This window comes from Grampus griseus (assembly GCF_964374135.1).
Source record: "Grampus griseus genome assembly, chromosome: 2".
Classification (NCBI taxonomy): Eukaryota; Metazoa; Chordata; class Mammalia; order Artiodactyla; family Delphinidae; genus Grampus; species Grampus griseus.
Window position 1 is genome coordinate 145,458,783 of NC_139018.1, and position 23,471 is coordinate 145,482,253.

Genomic DNA, 23,471 nt, shown 5'->3' on the forward strand with positions numbered 1-23,471 from the left:
CAAATAACCCACTTGAAGACGGATAAGGGGAAACAGGAAAAAACAATAAAATGACAGACTTACATCCTATCAATAATTACATTAAATGTAAGTAGCATTAACATTTAAAACAAGTAAGACCAGGGAATTCCCTGGTGATCCAGTGGTTAAGACTCTGTGCTTCCACTGCAAGGGACCCGGGTTCAATCTCTGGTCAGGGAACTATGATCCCACAAGCCATGTGGCGCGGCCAAAAAAATGAAATAAAAAATAAAAAGACCATGTAAAATATGCTTTGCGATCATAACTGAATCAAACTAGAAATCGATAACCGATAACAGGAAAATCTCCAAAAACTTGTAAATTAAGCAACATACTTCTAAATAACCCATGGGTCAAAGAGGGAGTTTCAGGGAAATAACAAACATTGAGCTGAATGACAATATGTAATCTGTTTTATAAAGTTCACTTTGTGAATTTAATTCATAAATTGACAATAAAATTATCTCATAAGCAGAATAAAATTTGGTAGCAATGTTTGCAAAATATGACGTGTAGTAGATTCTATCGATAGCCTCCTAGCCTCTATTCACCATTTTCTCCCTAATAGAGTCCTGACTTTGTTAGATACCAGTGCTTAGTCCCTCTCCACACACAGATAAGGCCTCAGGTAAAGTCCCCAAGTTAGACTTACATTCCATCACCCTTCCAGTGACGGGTTCACAGTGTGTGATCTGTATCTGCACAAAGAGCGTGAATAAAGGTTTCTAGAGGCTTCTGGGAATGTTCTTTTCCACTTCTCAGTGAGAGTCATGAGAGATCAGTCTGTCCAGATGTGAACAAGCAAACAGGAACCAGAACTATGGAAAAAACACTTAGGTCAGGGTGATTCTGGTTGGCAGAGCAGAGAAACAAAAAAAACCTTTTCAATGACATTTTCAAAGAAATTATTATTGAGTAACAAGTTGAATCTATTATAATGGTGGGGGTTTTTTTTTAGTTAAGAAAAAACTATTTTCACTGAAAAGTTATTTCTGAAAACTAAAAATATTTATCCACTACATCTACATAATTTTAAAACCTTTATATGGCTTTTACAAACATTAAAAACAAAACAAGCAAACTAATTACTCTTATTACAATACTTATTCAGATATTTTAATAAATGCCTTAGCCATATCTATCTGCAAGACCTCATTACTGCATTTTTCTGAAAAATTCAATTTTTTTCAGTATGATAATATTTTAAAATACATGATTGCCTAAGTTTTCATCAAAATTATAATTTAGAGTTTATATATTAGAAATTGTTGACATATCCAATTGACTCTTCTGTGTAGAACATTTATGTTTTTTCCTTTTAAATAGTCTTTATTATTTTTTAGAGCAGCTTTAAGTTCACAGCAATATTGAGCAGAAAGCACAGAGTTCCCATATAACCCCTGCCCCACAAATGCATATATAGCCTCCCCCACTATCAACACCCACACAAGCATGGTACATTTGTTACGGTTGATGAACTTAGACTGACATCATTATCATCCAACATTCATAGTTTACCTTAGGGTTCACTCTTGGTGTTATACATTCTCTGGGTTTTGGCAAATGTAAAATGACATGTATCCATCATTACATATTATACAGAATAGCTTTGTTACCCCACAAATCCTCTGTTCTCTCTATATTCACCTTTCCCAGCAACCACTGATCTTTCTACTGTCTCCATAGTTCTGCCTTTTCCAAAATGTCATATAATTGGAATTATGTAGTATTTAGCCTTCTTAGATTGGCTTCATTTCACTTGAGAGCTCATTTCTTTTTAGTGCTGAGTAATATTCCATCATTTGGATGTACCACAGTTTATCCATTCACCTACTGAAGGACACCTTGGTTGCTTCCACTTTTTGGCAATTATAAGTAAAACTACTGTAAACACAGTGTGCAGTTTTTTGTGTGGACATATTTTTCAGCTCATTTGGGTAAATATCAAGGATTTGTTTCATTTTGTAAGAAATTACCAAACTGTCTTCCAAAGTGGCTGCACCATTTTGCATTCCCAACAGCAACGAAAGAGAGTTCCTATTACTCTACATCCTTGCCAGTATTTGGTGTTGTCCGTGTTCTGGATGTTGGCCATTTTAATAGGTGTGTAGTGATGTCTTGCTGTTTTAATTTGCATTGCCCTGAGGACATAGGATGTGGAGCATCTTTTCATATGCTAATTTCCCATCTGTGTGTGTGTATATATATATATATATATATATATATATATATGTATGTATATATGTTCTTTGGTGAGGGACCAGTCATGCCTTTTTCCCATTTTTAAATTGAGTTTTTGTCGTTGTTGAGTTTTAAATGTTCTTTGTATATTTTGAACAACAATCCTTTATGTTCATCCTTTTTGTCTTTTGCTAATATTTCAGTCTGCGGCTTGTCTTCTCATTTTCTTGACATTCTCTTTCACAGAGCAGACGTTTTTAAGTTTCATAAAGTCAAACTTATCAATTCTTTCTTTAGCTTATCAGTTTGTTTTTTTTTTTCCCATGGATCATGCCTTTGGTGTTGTATTTTAAAAATCACCACCATGACCAGTGTCACCTAGGTGTTCTCTTCTAGGAATTTTATAGTTTTACATTTAGGTCTATAGTCTATTTTGAGTTAATTTTTGTGAAGGGTACAGAATCTGTGTCTAGATTAATTTTTTTGCATGTAAATGTCCAGTTGTTCCAGCATCCTTTGTTGAAAAGATTATCTTTGCTCCATTGTATTGCCTTTCCTCTTTTGTCAAAAATCAGTTGACTGTCTTTATGTGGGTCTATTTCTAGGCTTTCTATTCTGTTTCATTGATTTGTCTGTTCTTTCACCAATATCACACTGTCTTGAGTACTATAGTTTTATAGTAAGTCTTAAAGTCAGGTAGTGTCAGTCCTCTGATTTTGTTCTCCTTCAATATTGAGTTCTCTATTCTGAGTCTTTTGCCTCAGCATATAAACTTTAAAATCCCTTTGTTGATTTCCACAAAATAACTTTCTTGAATTTTGATTGGGATTGTATTGAATGTATAGATTAAGTTGGGAAGAACTGACATCTTGACAATATTTTTTCCTATCCATGAATATGGAATATCTCTCTGTTTATTTAGGTCATCTTTGATTTCTTTCACTAGAGTTTTGTAGTTTTCTTCATACCCATCTTGTACATATTATGCTAGATTTATACCTATGTATTTCATTTTGGGAGGTGCTAATGTAAATGTTAATGTGTTTTTATTTTCAAATTCTACTTGTTTATTGCTGCTATAGTAAAGCAATTGACTTTTGAATATTAACCTTGTGTACGGCAGCCTTGCTATAATCATTTAGTAGTTCCAGGAGGGTTTTTTGGTCAATTCTTTTGGATTTTCTACATAGATGATTATATCATCTGTGAACAAAGACAGTTGTATTTCTTCCCTCCCAATCCGTATACCTTTTATTTCCTTTTCTTGTATAATTGCATAATTAGAATTTCCAATACAATGTTTAAAAGAAGTGGTGAGAGGGGACATCCTTGTCTCCTTCCTGATCTTAGCAGGAAAGCTTTGAGTTTCTAACCATTAAGTATGATGTTAGTGGTAAATTTTTTTGTAAATTTTTTTTATCAAGTTGAGGAACTTATGCTTTATACTTTGCTTGCTAAGATGTTTTTTAAATCATGGATGAGTGAATTAATTAGGGTTCTCCAGAACCCATATATATATACATATATATATATGTATATACATGGTTATGGAGGCCAAGAAGTACCAAGATATTCTGTATGCAAGGTGGAGAACCAGGAAAGACTGGTATAATTCAGCCCAAGTCCAAAGGCCTGAGAATTGGGAGGCTAGTGTTATAAGTCCCAGTCTGAGTGTAAAAGTTCAAGAACCAGGAGTGTGGATATCTGAGGGCAGGAGAAGACGGATGTCTCAGCTCAAGCAGAGAGAGTGAATTTTTCCTCCCTCCACCTTTTTGTTCTATTTGGGCCCTCAAAGGATTTGATAACGCCCACGCACACTGGGGAGGGTCATCTTCTTTCCTCAGTTCACCAATGCAAATATTAAGCTCTTCCAGAAACACCCTCACAGACACACTCAGAAATAATGTTTTACCAGCCAACTTAATTTGTAGTACTTATGATAAACTCTCTGTCTATTACTCTTTCATTAAAGTCTATTTTGATATTAATATAGTTACACTTGTTTTCATTTAGTTAGTCTTTGCTTGGTCAGTCCTTTTACTATCAATTTTTTTGTTTCCAAGCAGTTTGGTTTTTTGTTTCCTTATTATTGAAGTATAGTTGATTTACAATATTGTGTTAGTTTCAGACGTACAGCAAAGTGATTCAGTTATACATATATATTCTTTTTCATTTTAGGTTATTACAAGGTATTGAATATAGTTCCCTGTGCTATACAGTAGGACCTTGTTGTTTACCTATTTTATATATAGTGTATTCAAGCATTTTGAGCATGTGTCTTTTACAAGCAGAATATAACTAAATTTGTTTTTTTTTTCTTTGTGTCCAATTTGAAAATAACTTTCAGTTGGAAAAGGACATGTGCACACACACAGACACACACACATACACACACACATGTTTATGTATCTTCCCATACTGTGGCTGAGGATCAGAGAAGTCTCCTTTACTTGAAATAGATTTCATATTTCTGTTTCCTGACGTTTTACTTTTGCAGGGTGATTTATAATAGGAGGAGGCAAATAAATCTGAACTCCATCCTCTTAATACCGGCAATGCATCTCTTACGTATTATGATTTTTAAAAGTATCTTGTGTATATAGTCATAATCTCTCATCCCTTTTTGTCCCTAATGTTGATCTTTCTTATCATAATTGCAAAAGGTTTATTTTCCTTTCAAATAATTAGTGTTGATAAACTCTTTTCAAATTACCCAGTTTGAGTGGGTCATCAACTTCCTAACAGATATATAATCGTTGTATAAATGTATTTTATCATTGAATAAATGATAAATGTTTTTCTTTTTAAACTTTATTTTCCCGCCCATAGCAGAACATTTTCATCTTTTGGGAGGGGCTACTCAGCATCTTCTTAACACCTTTCCTAAGTTCCTAAGTTTGGAGGAACTTCTTATCTTTTGAGCTCACGTCTCCCCAAGGCAGAAACCAGAAACTCACATTCTCAGCCTCCCTTGCATCCAGGGCACATGCGTGTGATCAGTCAGACCCCATAAGATTTTATTCAAGGAAGGGAGCTCAAGAAGTAAGCACCATGAAACCCCTTCCAGCCGCAGTAGTGGTAGACATCCAGCTTGAAATACAGAGAGCTGACATGCCCGTGACTAACAGAGGTGGCAACAGGCATCACAGGAATTCTCCTGTGTGGGGTCCTGCAGTGTTGTCTGTGCACTGCTTCTGCCATATAGCCTCAAGCACGAGCCTCTGGCCCACCTGCAGTTTCTGCGATTTATCCTATGTCATTTAATAGATTCCTTTTCTACTTCAAGTAGCCAGAAGAGGTTCTGTTGTTCCTCTCCCAGAGGATTTTACTCCCAGCTTGCTGTTCAGAGACACTCTCCCAACTCCACCAAATCAAAGCTTATTTAAATTTACCAAAGTTTTTTTTCTTTATAAATTTATTTATTTTTGGCTGCGTTGGGTCTTCGTTCCTGCGCGCGGGCTTTCTATGGTTGCGGTGAGCAGGGGTTACTCTTGGTTGCAGTGTGCGGGCTTCTCACTGTGGTGGCTTCTCTTGTTGCGGAGCATGGGCTCTAGGTGTGCGGGCTTCAGTAGTTGTGGCTCGTGGGCTTAGTTGCTCTACAGCATGTGGGATCTTCGCGGACTAGGGCTCAAACCCGTGTTCCCTGCATTGGCAAGTGGATTCTTAACCACTGCACCACCAAGGAAGTCCCTACTAAAGTGTTTTATTGACTTATCTTCATTAATGTTTCTGGCATTTTATTACTTCCTCCTGGATTCACTTTTCTCCTTATATTATCCTTTAGTAATTCTTTCTGCAAAGGTGGAAAATTCTCTAAGTGTGTCTGAAAATTTCTTTGTTCCATTCTCTCTCTCAAAAGATAATTTTCCTGGGTATGGAATTCAGTGCTTAAATTACACAGGTATTTTCCTTCAGCACATTAAAGCTCTTATTCATTATCTTTGTGTACCAAAGGCTGCTAACAAGAAATCCGACGTAGTCTAATTTTTATTTATGTATAAGTAATTTGTGATGTATCTGTTTTCTCTGGCAGCTTGTCCTGTTCTTCTTTTTCTTTCTTTCTTTCTTTTTTATTTTATTTTATTTTACTTATTTTTTTGGTAGCACAGCATGTGGGATCTTAGTTCCCCAACGAGGGATCAAAGCCATGCCCCCTGCAGTGGAAGCACGGAGTTTTAACCACTGGACCGCCATGGAAGTCCCACTTGTCTCTTTTTTCTTTATCCTTGATGTGCTGAAGTTTCACTCTTTGTGTGTGTGTGTGTGTGTGTGAGAGATGAACGTGCATGCATGCACACACATCACTCTTTGCAATTTCTGTTCAACACCTTGTGTATTCAGCCCATGTATTGAATTGTTAATTTCGGTAATTACTTTTTTTTATTTCCAAGTATTGAAATTGTTCTTGTAACAATTCCTTCTTTATTTCTCTGAGGTATATGTATTTTAAAATCCTTTTCAGATGCTCTATTATCACTGTTCCCTTGGTTCTTCCATTAATTGTATTATCTTACATTCGTGGTATAAAATTTCCTCAGGTATATGCTAATTTCTGGTTCTGCACTGACCTTCCATGAGAGAATTCTCCCCAGTGTGTTCTGAGTTGTAAACTACTCCCTGCAGGCAGACAGCGAGCTGGAGGCAACACTGTGCAGCCAACATCAGACCTGGGCCTCAGCCTCCAAATGGCTACAGCCTCTCCTGCTTCTCCTGTGCATTTTCTTTCCTTTCCTCTTCTTTTTAAAGAAAAGATTTACCATTTCAAGTCCAAGGAGTTTCTCTTTTTTGACTCCAGTCTTAGCTATGAATGGATTACTTTGCTTTAACAATATTTTCTACACAGATGTTACATAGAAGGGAAAGATTTCAGCACGTGGTCAAGCTGCTCTCTTGACAGTAGATTTTTGTCTGTTGAAACCACTAAATAGTGAGACTTCAGAGGCCAGGAGCCAAACGTGGCTGCAGACTGCCGTGGGGATGGCAGTGTGGGAGCAGCATCGGGGCCTCATTTGGGCGGGGCGGTCCTCTGTCTCAGGCTGGCAGCACCGTGAGGGTCTCCTCTCCTGCCTGCTCAGCCCTCCCTGCTGGCATCTGCTGAGGTGCCCGTGATTCCTGGATCTCTGGTCAACCTCCAGGACTCAGCTCAGTTTGTCCTGGGCCGGGGCCCCTAGCTGGGGGCGCCGTCTGCCTTCCCCAGCCCTGCTCCCTGGGAGCTCTGCGAGGCTGCCGCCCCAGGCCCCTCCGCCCAGGAAGCCCCTGGCCTGTCCTTCCTCCACTGCTGCACATTGAGGCCTGGGGAGCCCCTCAGCTGGTGGTTCTCAAACTTCCACGTGCAGCAGAATCACCTGTAGGGTGTTAAAATATAGGTTTCTGGGCTCTGCCCCCAAGAAACTCCAATTCTGGAGGTCTGGGGTGAGGTCTGAGAATTTCCACTTCTAACCAGGTCAGACTGGTGGGGAACCACAATTTGAGAGTCACAGCCCCAGACAGACAGCAGGGACTGTGCTCCCCTTTCTCTCCTAGCCCCAGACCTTGCCTTTGAAGTATCAAAGCCAGGAATGTGGCCGACCTCTTCTCTGATTTTCCTGGCTTGGGGACAATACTCACAGCTAGGAATCACAGCTGGAGGGCTGAGGGAAGTCTGGGGTCACAGAATGAAAACAGCACGGATCGGCACGAAATCATCCGTCCAGTTTAGTTGGTATTTTAAAGTGCTGGTCTTTTTCTCTTCAAGAAGCCATGTACATACGTACCTTTAAAAATCACACTTTTTTTCTTTTTCATAGTTATTCCCTCCTCCACTTGGAATAAGAGACTCTGAGAACCGGATGGGACCACAGCCACCTGGAGAACATTCATATTACACAAATCGGGGGCTTATCTTGTTAATCACTGATGCTGTACCTGCCTCTCATCAGGAAGCTGTCCCAAGCCATCCCTTGCCGAGGGGGTTCAGATCCCTTCCAAATGCTCTCCTTGACACCCACGGTGAGCTTTCAAGACAGGTCCAGACAGCCCTCCTGGCTCCGCTGTGATGGAGTTCCACAGTGGGCTCTGCCCCCTGCCTGCCCACCGGTTCCCAAACACACCCTCTCTGGCCGTGCCCAAAGCAGACCCCTCTGGAATTCTCAGGTTGGGTCCTGCAGTCCTGCCTAGATGCCCCCTTCCCCTGGGGAATTGTTATGTCCCCAGCCCCTCTGTGCTCCTGCCCCTCCAGGCTTTGATCTTGTTCATCCAGGTCCCCACGAGTCTGCCTTCATGTTGTGTCTTGGAGAACAGCATTTGGAGTCTTGGCCCGTCCCTCCCAAGAAGTCTGACCTCCGTGTGAAGAACGACCCACCTCCAACACCCTCCCCACTTGACCCAAGTTACATAATAAGGAGTGTCGAGGAGTAGCCTCACACCTGTCACAATCTGCCCACACTCTGTCCCCCACTCACATTGGTGGTGATGCCACGTCCCACTCCTTGTCATCAGACTCGCTCAAGGTACTGTCCTATGACGTCAACCCAGCTGTCTCCACCATGTCATCTACTTACCATCCATCCCTCACATACGAGCTACATCCCCACCTTACGGCCTGTACTACTTCCCCTCTATCATCTACACAACAGAGTCTCTAGAATAAAGGAGGTCTGCCCTGCGGTGAAATTTTTGTCCCCACCTTTATCAAAATGCAGTGGGTAACTTCTCTCACAAGAACAACAAACCTCTGCTTTTTCTAGACATGCCAGCACCTGCGTGGTGGACCCCTCTTCAGAGGCCCACCCGAGGGTGAGGCCCTTGCTCCACGTTGCTCCGCAGATACCTGTGTCCTGCAGCCCATTCTGTGTGGTCACTGAAGGTCTGAATCTGGAGGGTCAGGAGCCAGAGGATTCATAGTTATAATCATCCACCTATTGCTATAAAGCCTGAATTTGGGGGCAGAATCTACGTCCTGAAGTTGGTCAAAAAAATCAACAGTATTTACTTTGGGGGAAGGTCCTTTGCTTCCGTGGTTGGCAAAGGCATTTCCATACTACCTCCCTCTGTGTCTGCTAAAGTAAAGGAAAAACCTGTTAGAATGGGATATAAGTCTAACAGGTTAGAGTTCACTCAAATTCACTCTAGTGAATTTCCCCAGTGACTTAAGTCCTGAGGGTAAAAGAATCAAAGACCTCCATGGGGGTGGTTCCATCCTGGACCTTGGGGATTTTTGAGGTCAACTCGCTCACCTGAACAGAGGAGGAAACCATACGAAGGAAGCCCCAGGTGACCTACTTGGAGCCCTGTCCTGGCTGGTGTCTTAGCTGGGGCTGGAATACAGGACCCCTGGCTCCTGGTTCAAGGCACTTCGACTGCATAGGATGAAGGGGTAAGGAAGATGAGCACAAGTGCTTGGTGTTGACGAGAGGTGAGACCCAATGAGGCTTGTGCCGAGGGGTGACTTATGGAGAGCGGTTCTGCTGACCCCACAGAGAGAGGGCATGTGTGTGTCAATCAAATCCACTAACATACTCAGGGGGGGAATGAAAGAAAAATTAACCTTCTGCCTTTTGGGAATGTCCTCCCCAGCCTATGAGGCAGAGCATTAGTCTTCTGCCCTATATAGGGAAGGTGTGCATTATTTGTAAAAACTAAGTTATGCCAAGTGCTGAGGAATTGACAGGTTTTTGGCTCCACTTTCCTGCCTTGTGGGAATTCTTGCCTAGCTGGGGAGCTTCTCTTGGCTGAAGGGGACGGGCACCAAGCCTGCAATTCAAGAATACTGCCACTAGGTGGCGACAGGGAGCAAGACCAGTGGTTCAACCCTACAGCCAGGGAGGTATCTATTGGGTTGGACAAAAAGTTTGTTTGGATTAAGATGCTATGGAAGATACCACTTTAGTGGCATCAGATGGGGTCTATTTCCTTCCCTTGGGGAAAGGGACCAGGGATTTCAGATGTCTGTTATTCTCCAAAGGGTTAAGAACCAGGGTTTTGAATGATAATTTAAAAATTTTGCTTTGGGATAGATAATAATATTATATACTTCAAAAATAGAAGAGGTAATCAGTGAAAAGTCTTCCTGTGACTCCTGCCCTAGCCACCAGTTTCCTTCCCACAGGCGACCAATATTTATGAGTTTCTTGTGATCCTTCCAGAGAGGCTGTATGATGGCACACAAGCAGGTGTATGCTCGCTCTTTTTTCCCTTTTCTGTTTTTACACACGTTGGTACATTGATCACATCTTCTGCTCTTTGTGCTTTCACTTAACAAACTATCTTGAAACTTCCATGTTAATTCATCATATGGTTCCTTGTTCTCTCCTTGTATTTCAGGGTTTGAATGTGCCCTCACGTTTTTAACAGTCCCCCAGTCAAGAATACCGAGGCTGTTTGCAGTTATTTGTGACACAATAATGCAGTGAATAACTCTGAAAAATAATATGGCTAGCTTGCACATGTGTGGTATACATGTTTAAAAACTCCTAGATGGGCTTCCCTGGTGGCACAGTGGTTAAGAATCTGCCTGTCAATGCAGGGGACACGGGTTCGAGCCCTGGTCCTGGAAGATCCCTCATGCTATGGAGCAACTAAGCCTGTGCACCACAACTACTGAGCCTGTGCTCTACAGCCCGTGAGCCACAACTACTGAGCCCGCGTGCCACAACTACTGAAGCCCTCGCTCCTAGAGCCTATGCTCTGCAACAAGAGAAGCCACTGCAATGAGAGGCCCGCACACCACAATGAGGAGTAGCCCCCGGTTGCCGCAACTAGAGGAAACCCATGCACAGCAATGAACACCCAATACAGCCAAAAAAAAAAAAAAAAACCTCCTAGAAATAGAGTTCTTAGGTCAAAGGGCTTGTACATTTGTAATTTTGATAGAAGTGATCTAATATTCCTCCATAGAAGTTGTGCTGATTTACACTTCCCAGAAGTGCTGAAGTTCGTGTTTCTCCTTGCCCTCTGGAACATATTGTGTTATTGCACTTCTGGGTCTCTAACAGGCAAAAACCATGGCATTCTAGGTATAGTGTTACTTTGCATTTATTATTCTGAATAAGGAGGACATCTTTTCAGATGTATAAAAGTCATCTGTATTTCCTTTCCTGTGAACTCTCTGCTCCTTACCTTTGTCTATTTTTTCTTTTGAGTTGTCCTTTTTTCTATTTCTAGATGCTATCGACATATTAGGGAAGTTGACTGTTGGTGAAATGAGTTGCAAATATTTTGCTTCCGGTTTGTTGTTGACTTTGCTTATGGTGGTGATTGCCAGGCAGGGATTTTTATGAAGTCAAATTTAACAATCTTTTATGTTACAGCTTTTCAGTTTCGTGGAATACGGAGAAGAGCCTTCCCTACTCCAAAATTCTCTAAAAATCCTCTGAAAAGAGATGGTTGGCTGGAGCCCGGCAGACTCAGGAGTCCTGAGTGAGGCTGGGGCGGGCCTGTGCCTTTGACCCCGTGGACTGTGAACATCAGCCACTGGGGCTCCTGTGTGCAGTGCTGGGGTCTCACCCTGTTGGTTGGCCCAGAGCTTGCCCATGGGAAGAGGGGACCACAAACAGCAAAGACAGCTTACCTCAGGGGCCAGAGGGATGGGTCAGGAACCTGCCCTTGGCCTGCTTCTGGGCTCTGCCTTTGTGGCCTTCTTTTGGCACTTGAGCTGCAAAGCTGCCCTACCTGGACACACCTCTGCCCCCCTCCCACCCAACTGGAGGCCCAGGCCCTCTGGGTCACTGTGAGCTGCTGGTGCTGCCAGAGGGAGCTGGGGAGCAGGGAGGGAGACAGGCCCACAGGGCCCATTCACAGCAAGTCCACACCAAGTCTGCGCTGGTCCGGCTGGGGACTCAGCCTGTCCCAGGCCTTCTGCTCAGGGCAGCAGGATGAGGCCCACGCAGGTCTCCTCTTCCCTCTTCAGAACTGCCCCCACCGCAGTGGCACCCCAATCCAGCCAAAAGAAGAGACAACAGAAGGCAAATAATCAGGATTTGAGCGAGGGAGTCACCAGAGCCTGGCTCGGACCGACAAGGCACCCTGCGCACTACTCCAGGTGGAGCCCGCAGGTTACACGACTGTGTGGGACCGAATGAATGGCCAGAGGGGTCAAAGGTGACACCAGCGTCTCCAACATATCCTTCAGGGGGTTCCAGGGGGATTATTCCCACTGTAGGGTGGATCACCTCCTCTCCTTGGGATGTGTGTGGGGAGCTGGAAGTGGACAGGGTTTGGGTCCTCTCCGTTCAGGACTGCAAGGAGGGAAAGGGCTGGGGCGAGGCCCTGGGGGAGCGGAGGCCAGTGGTCGAGGCCAAGGCAGCACAGGACATTGGAAATGGGGTGATGGGATGGTTCCCAGGGATCTGGCATGCAACCAGCGACTGGGGGATCTGCGGCAGGTAGGCAGCAGGGGTCCTCCAGTCCGGAAGGGGCTCTCCGTGGCCGAGATCCCCCCAGGGCTTCTGGCCTAGGGCTCCCTCTCGCCACGCCTCCGCGCGGGGCCGAGCGCTCGGGCGCGGTCGCCGGGGCCCCTCCGCCGAACGCGCTCGGGAGCTCGCCAGGGGGCAGCGCGGCGCCCAGGGCAGGTGCGGGCGCAAGAAAGCCTCGCTGTCACCTGTTCCACCCGCCGGAGGATCAGACCCCAACGGCTCCCTATCCCGCAGGTCCCGGGCGCGCCCGAGAATTTGTGTGCTCCCCAGGGCCCGGGGCGGTTGGGGGGCCGCGGCTTCCAGAGCTGGGCTCGGGCCCCCAGCCCCGAAGCCGGCCCCGCAGCATCCGGACCCCAGGTGCGCCCTCCTGCCCTCTGACTGTCCCGGCGCGGGCTCAGGGGAAGGGGCTGGGCACGCACGCATCTTTGTCCTCCTCCCTGTCTTCCCGCCGCGCGCTCTCGCCGGGCTGGGGGCGCGGGCGAGGCCGGGGCGGGGCGGGGCGGGGCGGGGCGGGGCGGGGCGCGGGCTGCCAGCCGCAGGCCGGTGCGGGGTGCACCCGCGGGCCGCGCCGCGTGCGCCGGGCAGGGGCGGCCCTGCGTGCCGTACGCCGCGTCCGGGGCGCGCCCGCTGCTATCCAGCTTCCCGGGCTCCGCAGCATCTTGGTGCGCGGCTCACAAAGAGCTGCGGCGGCGGCCCGGCGCTCGGCCTCGCTGACGGAGCGGCGGCGGCGGCCGGCCGGGGCGGCAGTGCACCCGCGTGGCCCCGCGCCCGCACCAGGTAAGCGGGAGTCCGGGCCGCCCGACCCGCCCACGGCCGCAGTCTGAGGGCGCCCGGGCGGGAGCGGGGGGCTGGGGCGCGGGGGGCGCCGGGGGTCGGGGGGAGCAGACTGGCGTCCCCTGGACCGGCGGGCGGGCGCGGCGGGGCCGAGCCGGCGGCTCGCGCATCCCGGGCTGGGGGTGCCGCGGCGAGGGGCGACCCGGCGCGGAGCCGGGGCGCGGGCCGGCGGTGGCTGCCCGCTTGGGTCCCGCCGGGCTGGCCGGGCCGTTGGAGCGTTCCGCGGCCCCGCTGGGCGCTGGCACAGAGTCCCCGTGCCAGGCGGCAACTCCCCAGTTTAGGGTCGTTTCTGGGTTCCCTGCCTCCTGGGAAGCCGAGCTCCGGTCTTCCAGCCCTCCCCGTTTTCCCTTTATAACGAGGCCCAGCTGGAGAAACTCCTCAATTAAAAATTCCACGGCCAGGTTCCCCTGGGCGGCCGGCGCGGGGCTGGGGGCGAGGCGCGGACCTGCCCCACCGTCCTAGCCCCTTCCCTTCCCACCCCTCCACCACCCCGGCCAGGCTGCTGCTGGGAGGTTGGGCTTCTGATGGTCAAGGCGAACGGCGAGCCCCCCCCGCCCCCGAGCTGGGCTGTGCGCCGGGCGGGCCTCGGTGTGCCAAAGCCGGGGACGTACTTGCCCTGGAGCCGGTGCCGGTGCCGAGGGAGGGTCTCGAGGGGCCCACCCAGCCGGGGCCTCGCGGAGCGAGGAGGCTGAGATTAGCCTGTTGGTCTCAACTTAGTATTTACTTGCAGAAGGAAGACTTGATTTTTTTCAAAGCTATTCGGATACGGCCAGGCAGGGGCCAGCCTCAGATCTGGTTAAGCGAACTCACAAATGGCCGTGGGGACGGTCAAGTACCCCAAACCGGGCATCTCCTTTGTTCCCTTCATCCTGTGGGCTGAGCTGTCCCTGACCTCTTCAGGCTCTGTCCCCTTTCTGAGAATTCCACCCCCTACCGCCTTTGAGATAAACAGTGGGTTTAGAAATAATGACCTGAAAGCTTCGAGGGTGGGAACAGGACAGCTTTTCCTGGGGTTCACATTTGATGTGCTCTGTGGGTACCCAGCACCTGGTGGGCAGCTCCTTCCTTAGGCCTCTGGGTTAGTGGTCTTTCTGGTGAGGTGAGGTGGGGCGTCTCTCGCCTTCTTGTGGGTGGTGTCCATCCTGCAGGGGACACGGGGATTTCCCAGTCCACAGCTGCCAGGACCCCCTGCCCTGTGCCCTCACTCCTGGGGGGCTGTCCATACTGCCTCCACTTGCACTCAGGAGGGGGGCCTCCTGAGCGGAGAATGACCGCGGCTTGTAGCCTCCTGGGACTCTGGGTGGTGTCCAGGGCGAGTTGGAGCTGGCTGGGGGTCAACTTGCTGAGCGGCAGCCTCCCTGGTGGGCACCACAGGACTGGCAGAGAGACCCTTGGAGTGGTCTCCAGGCTGGGCCAGGTCTGCATGGTGGCACTAGTTGTGGGGTGCCCTGTCTCTCCAGACCTCTGCTCATGGGTTGGGGAGCAGGGTGGTGTCCCTCCCCCAGTGCCTGCCTTTCTGTCTCCAGGGTACTGGGCTTCTTTGCCTGGGAGAAGTGTGGGCTGAACCAGATGGGGTGTGTGTGTGTGAGTGTGTGTGTGAGTGTGTGTGTGTGTGTGTGTGCATGGGAGCCGGGGTGGGCTCTGGCAGGCTGGTCAGTTTCTTACTGTTTTGCACCTTGCTTGCTTTCTCGAGCACCCCGGGCTCAAGCTGTGGCTTGTTAACTTGTCTGCATGACTCTCTCTTGATTACTTCTAACCCTTTTTTTTTTTAAAAAAAAAAAATTCGTTTCACAGGAATAATTGGTGGGGATGGATTGTGAAATGGAGGCGCATAAATAATCCAATTTGCCAACTGAGCTAAGAAATGCTGGATAAAAATAAAAGATAATTGTCAAAGACACCAGTCGCACCCCTGAAACTGAGAGGGAGTGCTAAAACACCTTGATGTTTCCTAGACACAGCTGAGGAATTCAGAGGAGAAGCACGTGTGGTGGTAGCCAGGCTTTGTTGATTGGGTGTCCCCTGCGGCCTGTTGGGGGAGGGTGGGGGCAGAGCCTGGAGGCACAAGCCCCCTCCAGGCCTCAGCGCCTCCAGGGCGCCCCGCCTTCCCATCCTTGACCCCCCCCCACACACCTGACCCAGAGCCTCAACAGGTCAGCGCCTCTGGTAACACTAGGGTCTGAAGTCGTGGAGAATCCTTTATTGTCAGGGGAGTCAGGAGGGCTAGGAGCAGGTGGGCACAGAGGCCCTGAGCTCGCCTCAAGGCCTTGCGGAACAAGTGGCAGAGAGCAGCATGCCTGCCTTGCAGCCTGGCCTTGAGAGAGTGGGCGAGAGCCTGGGCTCACGTAGCCCTGACCTTGCTGGGGTGGGGAGTGGCGTGGGCACTGACCGCCATGCGGCTCCATCCCCAGCATAGGTCATGTTTGAGATGACTGCCTGCCAAGTGGGGGCTCTGGTGCCCGGTTGATGGTCGGTGGTCGGGCGTGTGCCCACAGAGGGGATTCTCTGGCCCCTTCCTCTCCCGAGACCCCGCCCACCCCCTGGGTCGGGTCCAGCAGAGCACAGGCTGAGTCAGCCGTTGTGGGCGCCGTCTTCGCTGCCTCTCCAGCAGCCAGTCCTCTGCTCTCCCTGTCCTCCTGGATGACAAGGGAGCGCAGGGAGGGCAGTGACCTCAGTGTCATGCAGCTGGGCTATCTCTGTGGGGCTCGAGATTCCTGAGTCTGCTTGGGAACCCCGTCCGTTTTGGCGGGTGCTGTTGCTGTGTGACTTGTGATTTCTGTGCCAGCTGCAGGGCGTCCCAGGGTGGGCTGGTCTGGTGTTTGTCACTCAAGCCCGCAGTGGCTCCCCAGTGCCCACTCCATACCCACATTCCTCAGCCTGATTGTTTTTCAAGTTCCCTTCCTCACTCCCAACCATACTGTCCAGGCTCTGGTCAGGCAGACTCACTGCCCAGGCTTGCTTTGCGTTGTCCCCACTCCATCCCCACCTGCCACCTTAGCCTGGGGCCCTGTGTCCATCCTTGATCATCCCAGATGAATATGGGCTCTTTCCCTCTTATCCCTTGGTCACCAAGTTTGCCAAGCTCCTGCCTACCTCAGGGCCTTTGCACCTGCCCTTCCCCTCCCTGGCATATGCCTCCTCCAGATGTCCACCTGGCTTGCTGTCTCACTTCCTTCTCTGTCTGTACTTCAGCTCCCAGACCACCCTACATAAATTAGCATCACTTCCCCCTTTCATGTTAACCTTGCTTTGTGTTTCTTCTTAGTACCAAATACAGTTTGTTATTTATATACTTTGTTTATTCTGTCTCTTACTGCTCCAACACAGAGACTTTGTTGACCTCTGTATCCCCGGAGGAAAAATAGTGCCTGGCACCTCGTACATCCTCAGTGGTACTTGTTGGATGAATGAATGAGCAAATGAATGAAATCCCAGAAGCATCATGCTTCCTTCCAGCACAAGCCTGGCACCCTGCTGCTCCCTTCCCAAGACCCAGCGCCGGAACCAAGCTGGATTCACTGCCAGAGCCTAGAACAGAGCCTTGCCCACAGTGGACAGGCAGGAGAGAGCCGTGGAATGGTGGGGGGCAGGTCAGATGTCGCAAAGGCCAGAAGACAGCGTGGCCAGGAAGGCCATCCAGCCCCGGGAGTGTGCATTCTGATCCTTCACAGAAACTCCCTTTAGGATTTTTCGGTTGTCTGGATGTTCTGCACTCGGGCTGTCCCTGCAGTCAGCTGGGTTATGGATGTGCTGGGAATGATGCCCCCTCTTTTTTTTTTTTTAATATTTTATTTTCTTTTTATTTATTTGTTTGGCCGCGTTGGGTCTTTATTGCTGCATGCGGGCTTTCTCTAGTTGTGTCAAGTGGGGGCTACTGTTCGTTGCAGTGCGTGGGCTTCTCATTGCGGTGGCTTCTCTTTGTTGCGGAGCACAGGCCCTAGGCGCGTGGGCTTCAGTAGTTGTGGCTCTTGGGCTCAGTAGTTGTGGCTCGCGGGCTTTAGAGCGCAGGCTCAGTAGTTGTGGTGCACGGGCTTAGTTGCTTTGCAGCATGTGGGATCTTCCCGGACCAGGGCTTAAACCCATGTCCTCTACATTGGCAGGCGGATTCTTAACCACTGTGCCACCAGGGAAGTCTGATGCCCCACTTGGCCAGGTTCCCTTTCTCCTCCATCTGGAGGTTTCTAAACTGGTCTTTTCCCTTATGTCAGACCCGACGTCTCCAGGCTTCCGGCCGCTCTGCCTGACCCTGTTTGCCAGTCTTCCCCCACCTGATTCTCCCTGCCTGTGTTCTGGCCCTGCTGGGGAAGGCGCTCTGGTTTTATAAAGAGAAAGGCTCTGCCACTAATCCCGGAGGCCTTGGGCGAGTCACTGGCTTTGGGAGCCTTTCTCAGCATCTGTCACATGTGCATGACAGCTCTCACCGAGATAGTTTTGAGGTCCAGACGAGATCCAGCATTGAACTGATTTGAGATACTGGTACGTGATGACCAGAGCTTTGTGGGGTGCTGGTGGCCCTAGGCCTGCTGTGGCTTCTCCTATTCTACTGAGAGTTTGAAGGGTCAGCTCTGCTAGCTTCATGCACAACCTAGTGAGAGAATGTAGTGCTTCCTGGAGTGTAAAGTGCCATTCTGGTGTAAGGGGCTGCACCTGTGCTTTTGCGTCTAAAGGATCAAAATTAAGAAAGAAAAGATACGGGGTTGAGATGCCGGCGTCTCCTGACCACAGAGATGTTTGCATCTTGTGGTTTTTCTGAAAACGGAAGCATGCTGGCATTCGAAGGTGGTTTTGGATGGAGAAACCAACTGGAATTAAACACATGTCGTTGGGCACTTCTGTTGCCTTCTCTCCCTCTGCATGAGCTGTTTTAAATAGTTTCCCGCCAAGCCCAAGAGACAGGTCTTCACCTGGCAGTGAGGAGGCTGAGAACCAGGCAGCTGTGACTTGCCCGAGGGGGCTGCTGTTTCAGGGCAGCGCTGGTATTGGATGGAGAGCACAAAGCCCCATGACCATCCCCCGCCTGACTCCCCCATCTCCTCCATCCTCCCTAACCCCCCCATGTCCCACTGGGGCCCAGTTTGCATCAGATTTGTTTTTTTTAAAAAATTAATTAATTAATTTTTGTCTGCATTGGGTCTTCGTTGCTGCGCGTGGGCTTTTCTCGAGTTGCAGCGAGCGGGGGCTACTCTTCGTTTTGGTGCGCGGGCTTCTCATTGCGGTGGCTTCTCTTGTTGCGGAGCACAGGCTCTAGGTGAGTGGGCTTCAGTAGTTGTGGCTCACGGGCTCTAGAGCACAGGCTCAGTAGTTGTGGCACACGGGCTTAGTTGCCCTGCGGCACGTGGGATCTTCCCGGACCAGGGCTCGAACCCGTGTTCCCTGCATCGGCAGGCGGACTGTCAACCACTGCGCCACCAGGGAAGCCCCCTCAGATTTGTTTTTAAACTGGGTAGGCGTGACTAGGACTTGTGACGACTTATATCATGGGTACAGGGGTTCATTTTCAACCTGTGCCTAGAAAATCTGATGGTGGTGACCCGTTGCCCTGAGCTCTGGTTGGCGGTTGGAGAATAATGGACATGTCACAGGTGACCCAGAGCCCTTCATGGGGACAGCAAGAGGGCTTGGGAGCTTGCCACCCAGGGCAATAGCTAACATTGTTGGTGGATTGGTAAGGTGTTTTCCTTTTTTCACTCGGAGGTACCATGGATTCTTTGCACTTCCTGCCCCTGGAATCAACTCTGAAATGTTCAGGCACTTGTTCTGGACAAATTTTAATTAGTCAACAGTCAGTGAGTAGGAGCATACTATTGGCATTTAGAATTTTCAGTTGGGAGATATACACATATATATGTATAATTGTATTTTAAAAAATATATATATATATATTTATTTCTCATTGGATTGGTTTTACATTCACAGAATGGATTCTCAAGCAAGGCAGCTCTAAATATGTTTTTCTCTGGGCTTCCCTGGTGGCGCAGTGGTTGAGAGTCCGCCTGCCGATGCAGGGCACGTGGGTTCGTGCCCCGGTCTGGGAAGATCCCACGTGCCGCAGAGCAGCTGGGCCCGTGAGCCACGGCCGCTGAGCCTGTGCGTCCGGAGCCTGTGCTCCGCAACGGGAGAGGCCACAACAGTGAGAGGCCCACGTACTGCAAAAAAAAAAAAAAAAAAAAAACCCACAAAAAATAAATATGTGTTTCTCTGAACTGTTGTGGGCCCCGCTAATTTTCATTTAAAAATGGAGTGTATAGTTTTTCCCAGTTTGTCTATCAGTTGACTTGGAAAAATCCATTGTTTCGAAACTAGGAGACCCGTTTGCTGAGTGAGTGCCTACATTAAGGATGATGGATTTCTCAGACCCCTCTGGCAGCAAGCGTGCACGTTGCTCAAATAAAACACGGTTTACGTTCCTCAGTCTTTTGGTGTTATGAGCGGGCCATGTGCTCTGACATATGTCCATGTTATCCAGAGCTGGTGACAGCTGTCAGGGGTGGGGAATCGGAAGTTCCAGAAAGCCTCCAGCAGCTGGCCAGCCAGCCAGCGTGGCTGTTGGGAGTTCAAATGACTCCTTCTAAGAGGGGCACCCGGAGGCCTGCGCTTCCTTCCTTGCCAGCCACCAGCTGTGGTGAGGATGGAGTGCGACCAGATGTGTGTGTGTGAGCGTTTGTTACAGTAGAGTGCCTGGGTGGTGCCAGTCACCAGGCTTGGTGTGTGTGTGTGTGTGTGTGTGTCCGTGTCCCCAACTCGCCTGCCAGGCCTCAGACACCAGGTGCTACCTTGGGTCTCTGGCTGGTCCCCGCTGGTCGCAGTGAGAGCTGGTGGTTGACTGCTGGACAGTGGGTCTTGGCCCCGGATCCCAGCCCTGCCTGCCTGGCCTTGACCGCTAGATCCTGAATCCCTGAGGCAGGCCTGACCTACGGCCCCTCCTGGACGTGCCTTTATCAGTGTACGTGTGCCGCGAAGATTCTGCCTGTGACCTTTCCCTGCCCTTCGGGTGGCGGACAGGAGCGAGCCAGTGTGTGGTAGGGTGGACGTGCCGTCTGCTTCCTGCTCTTGGGGGGATACCTCTGTGCTGTTTCTTGGGTTGGAAACTCTGACAGCAAAAGCCCCTCCAGACCAAGAACTCTTGATTGTGTCTCTCCTTCGGGCTTTAAGAGGTTTCAGCTTTTCAGTTAATTGCATTTCATTAAATAACGGTTTTCTTCGTGATCACAGGCTGGTTTGTGCTTAATCAGCAGTGAGGACTGTGTGGCTTCAGTGGCTGTGACCGCGCCCAGGGGCAGAGGCGCCTCTCGCTTGCATCGACTTCATGGGGGAGCTGCTGTGGGGGCCCCTGCATGTGGCATCGTGCTCCCCACTCCTCGCTTTGGGAACCCTTGCCTTCACTCTGCGTGTGTTGCTACTTTCATGTGTCGTATGAGATGACTTGTCTAATAATGGAAATAAAGGGGTGCCAGGCACTTAAATGGCAACCCCTTCCCCACCCCCGGCATTCACCTCCCGGCCCTCTGATCTCTTGGGTCGCTGCAATGCTAGCCCCCGAGCCCCTTTGCTGGGAGCTCCATCTGTCCATCCATCCATCTGTCCGTCCATCCAACAGGTATTTCCTGAGCGCCCGCTCTGTTCCATCACTCCCAGTCCCTGTCAAGAGCTGACTGGAGTAAGGAGAGAAGAGCCGAGAGGGGGGCTGCTGTGGAATGCAGGCGGGCATCGGAGCCCAAGGCTGCCTCTGGCTCTAAAGTGCTCCCGGAGCAGCCCAGGCTGGAAGGTTTGAGCGCCCGGCATGGGGGGTGCGGGTCAGGAACCCCATCCTGGAAGAGTGAGTGGGTTTGCCCGTCCAGAGCTCAGGCCAGAAGAGCCTCCAGGCAGAAGGGCCAGCCTGGAGTGGGGGACCCGGTATGGGGGTGGAGCTGAGTGTCTGGCAGCAGGATAATGTGGTTTGGGCAGGTCAGCAGGAGATGGCGGGTCCTGACCGTCAGGGGCTTGAGCTGCCTTGGAGGCCTGGGGGAGTCTTGCTGTGGTTGGGGGCAGAGCAGGTGGGGTGACACGCACTCTACCCGCCATTGTCCCGCTGAATCTAGGAGGTGTTTGCATCACCCAGCTTCAGGACCAGTTGGGTCGCCGGAGGGGTGGTGAAGGATGAGAAGGAGGCTGTGATGAGAACGGGGGGAGGGCGTGGGGATTGGGCGGGGGAGGTACATGGAGGGGTGCCTTGAGGCTCGAGGGGGGCTCTAGGAGGGGTGCTGCCAGGAGGCGTGGGGAGGGAGGAAGGATGGAGCCCGACACCTTCTGTGGGAGGAGGCTGCTGCCGCCACGTCCCGGCCTTGCTAGCTCGGATGTTTAATTTTACCCTTTAGAGATTTACAGGCTTTCTAGATTAAATTGCCACTATTCCTCTGCAAGAAAGACAAAGTCCATGACAGACCATAAATCACATTATTAATTTGCTTACATGGTGTCAACCTCTGTGGCCCCACTGACTTACTCGGAAGGATGCAGGACGCCTGGGAGACAGGGAGGCCTCTGTCCAGTTGTCAGCGAGCGTGAAAGGCTAGAGGGAACCAGGTCGCGGTGGCCAGGCCGCTCTGCCCACCAGGTGGCCGCCCTCATCCCGTTGCCAGGGCTCCTGGTGGCTTCCTGGCCTCTGTAGGGAGGGGGACCGACTTCTGCACCAGCCGTGCAGAGGGCAGGGGGCGTGGGGAAGCCGGGCTGCAGGTCAGGAGGCTGGGCTCCAGTGGCCTCTGCAGGCTGCTGAGCTCTGGGGGGTTCTTGGAGAGCTCCTCTCAGGAGCCCCGAAAGCCTGGGCACGCGAGATCCTGCCCAGTCTTCCCCTTTCAGGCTCTGGTGGGCTGTTCATCCTCCGAGTAATGATGGGTCAGAAAACATGCCTTACAGTTGCTCCCCTTTCCGGACCTATGGACAGCCTGCTCTTTGCGTTGGCACGGGTGGGGGTGGGCACCATTCCCTCTCCGTGGCCCGAGGCTCGGCCTCTGCGGGGAGCTGGCTAGGACGCTGGTGAATGCGTCTTTCACAGCTTACTGCCGTGCGCTGGAGCTGGAAACTGCCTGCTAATTGTGGGGCAGTTAGAAGTCATGATTTGTTGGGAGAAAGATGCATTTGTTGGGGTGGGGGACTCTCCCTGTGTGTTGACCTCTCTGCCTCCAAGGGCCAAGTGGCTGCTCCAGGTGGGGACGGGTGGGGATTGCGTGCTGCAGGGGGGCAGGCCTGGGGCTCGCTCCCCTGACGGTTTTCATCAAACCCCGAATATTACGCTGTAGTTCGTGTTGACTGGTAGCCCGACCCGGCTTTCTTCCTTTACAGTGAAGTAGAGAATCCAGACTTGGTGTATTTAATATCCGATATTTCATGGCAGAAAGCCAGTGGTCACGCTGGTGGCGTGGCTGCCTCTGTGCTCACGCGTGGTACCCACAGCCGTAGGTGGGCCGTCCCGTGCAGCCTTGATTAGCAGCTGCTGCCGACTGACTCAGGAGATTCTGTAAAATCCACATGTATTTGTAGAAATACAAAGAGAGTTTAATGTCCCAATGTAATGGTCACTTCCTTGAAGTGAAATTAGCTCTGGTTTCAAGGAAGAAAATGGAAGCATAACACATTAATTTCGGGCTGAATTGTGTCTCGCTCACCTGAGTTCCCAGCTACAAAAAAGTCGTGCGTTTTCCTTATGGAAACCATCTGCACTGACAGAGTCCTGGAGGCCGTGGTGGGTGTTCATCATCCAGAATTCACGGCAACGCATCACTCACATCCATCTGGACCTCACATCTCAGGCCCTGACACCAAAAACACATGTTCCCCTCCACACTGTGTGCTTCGTGGAAGATGTTCTAACAAATTACTCATCTTAAAATAAAGCACTGTCCAAGAAAAAGGCAAACAACTGAGTAGGAAAAGGGACCAAAGACATTTCACCAAAAAGAAGGCCCAGTAGCCACATGGAAAGGTCCTCAACTCCATTAGTCATCAGGGAGGGAAATGAAAAATAAATTGTAAATGTTTTAGGGTTCTCCATAGAAACAGACCATAGTG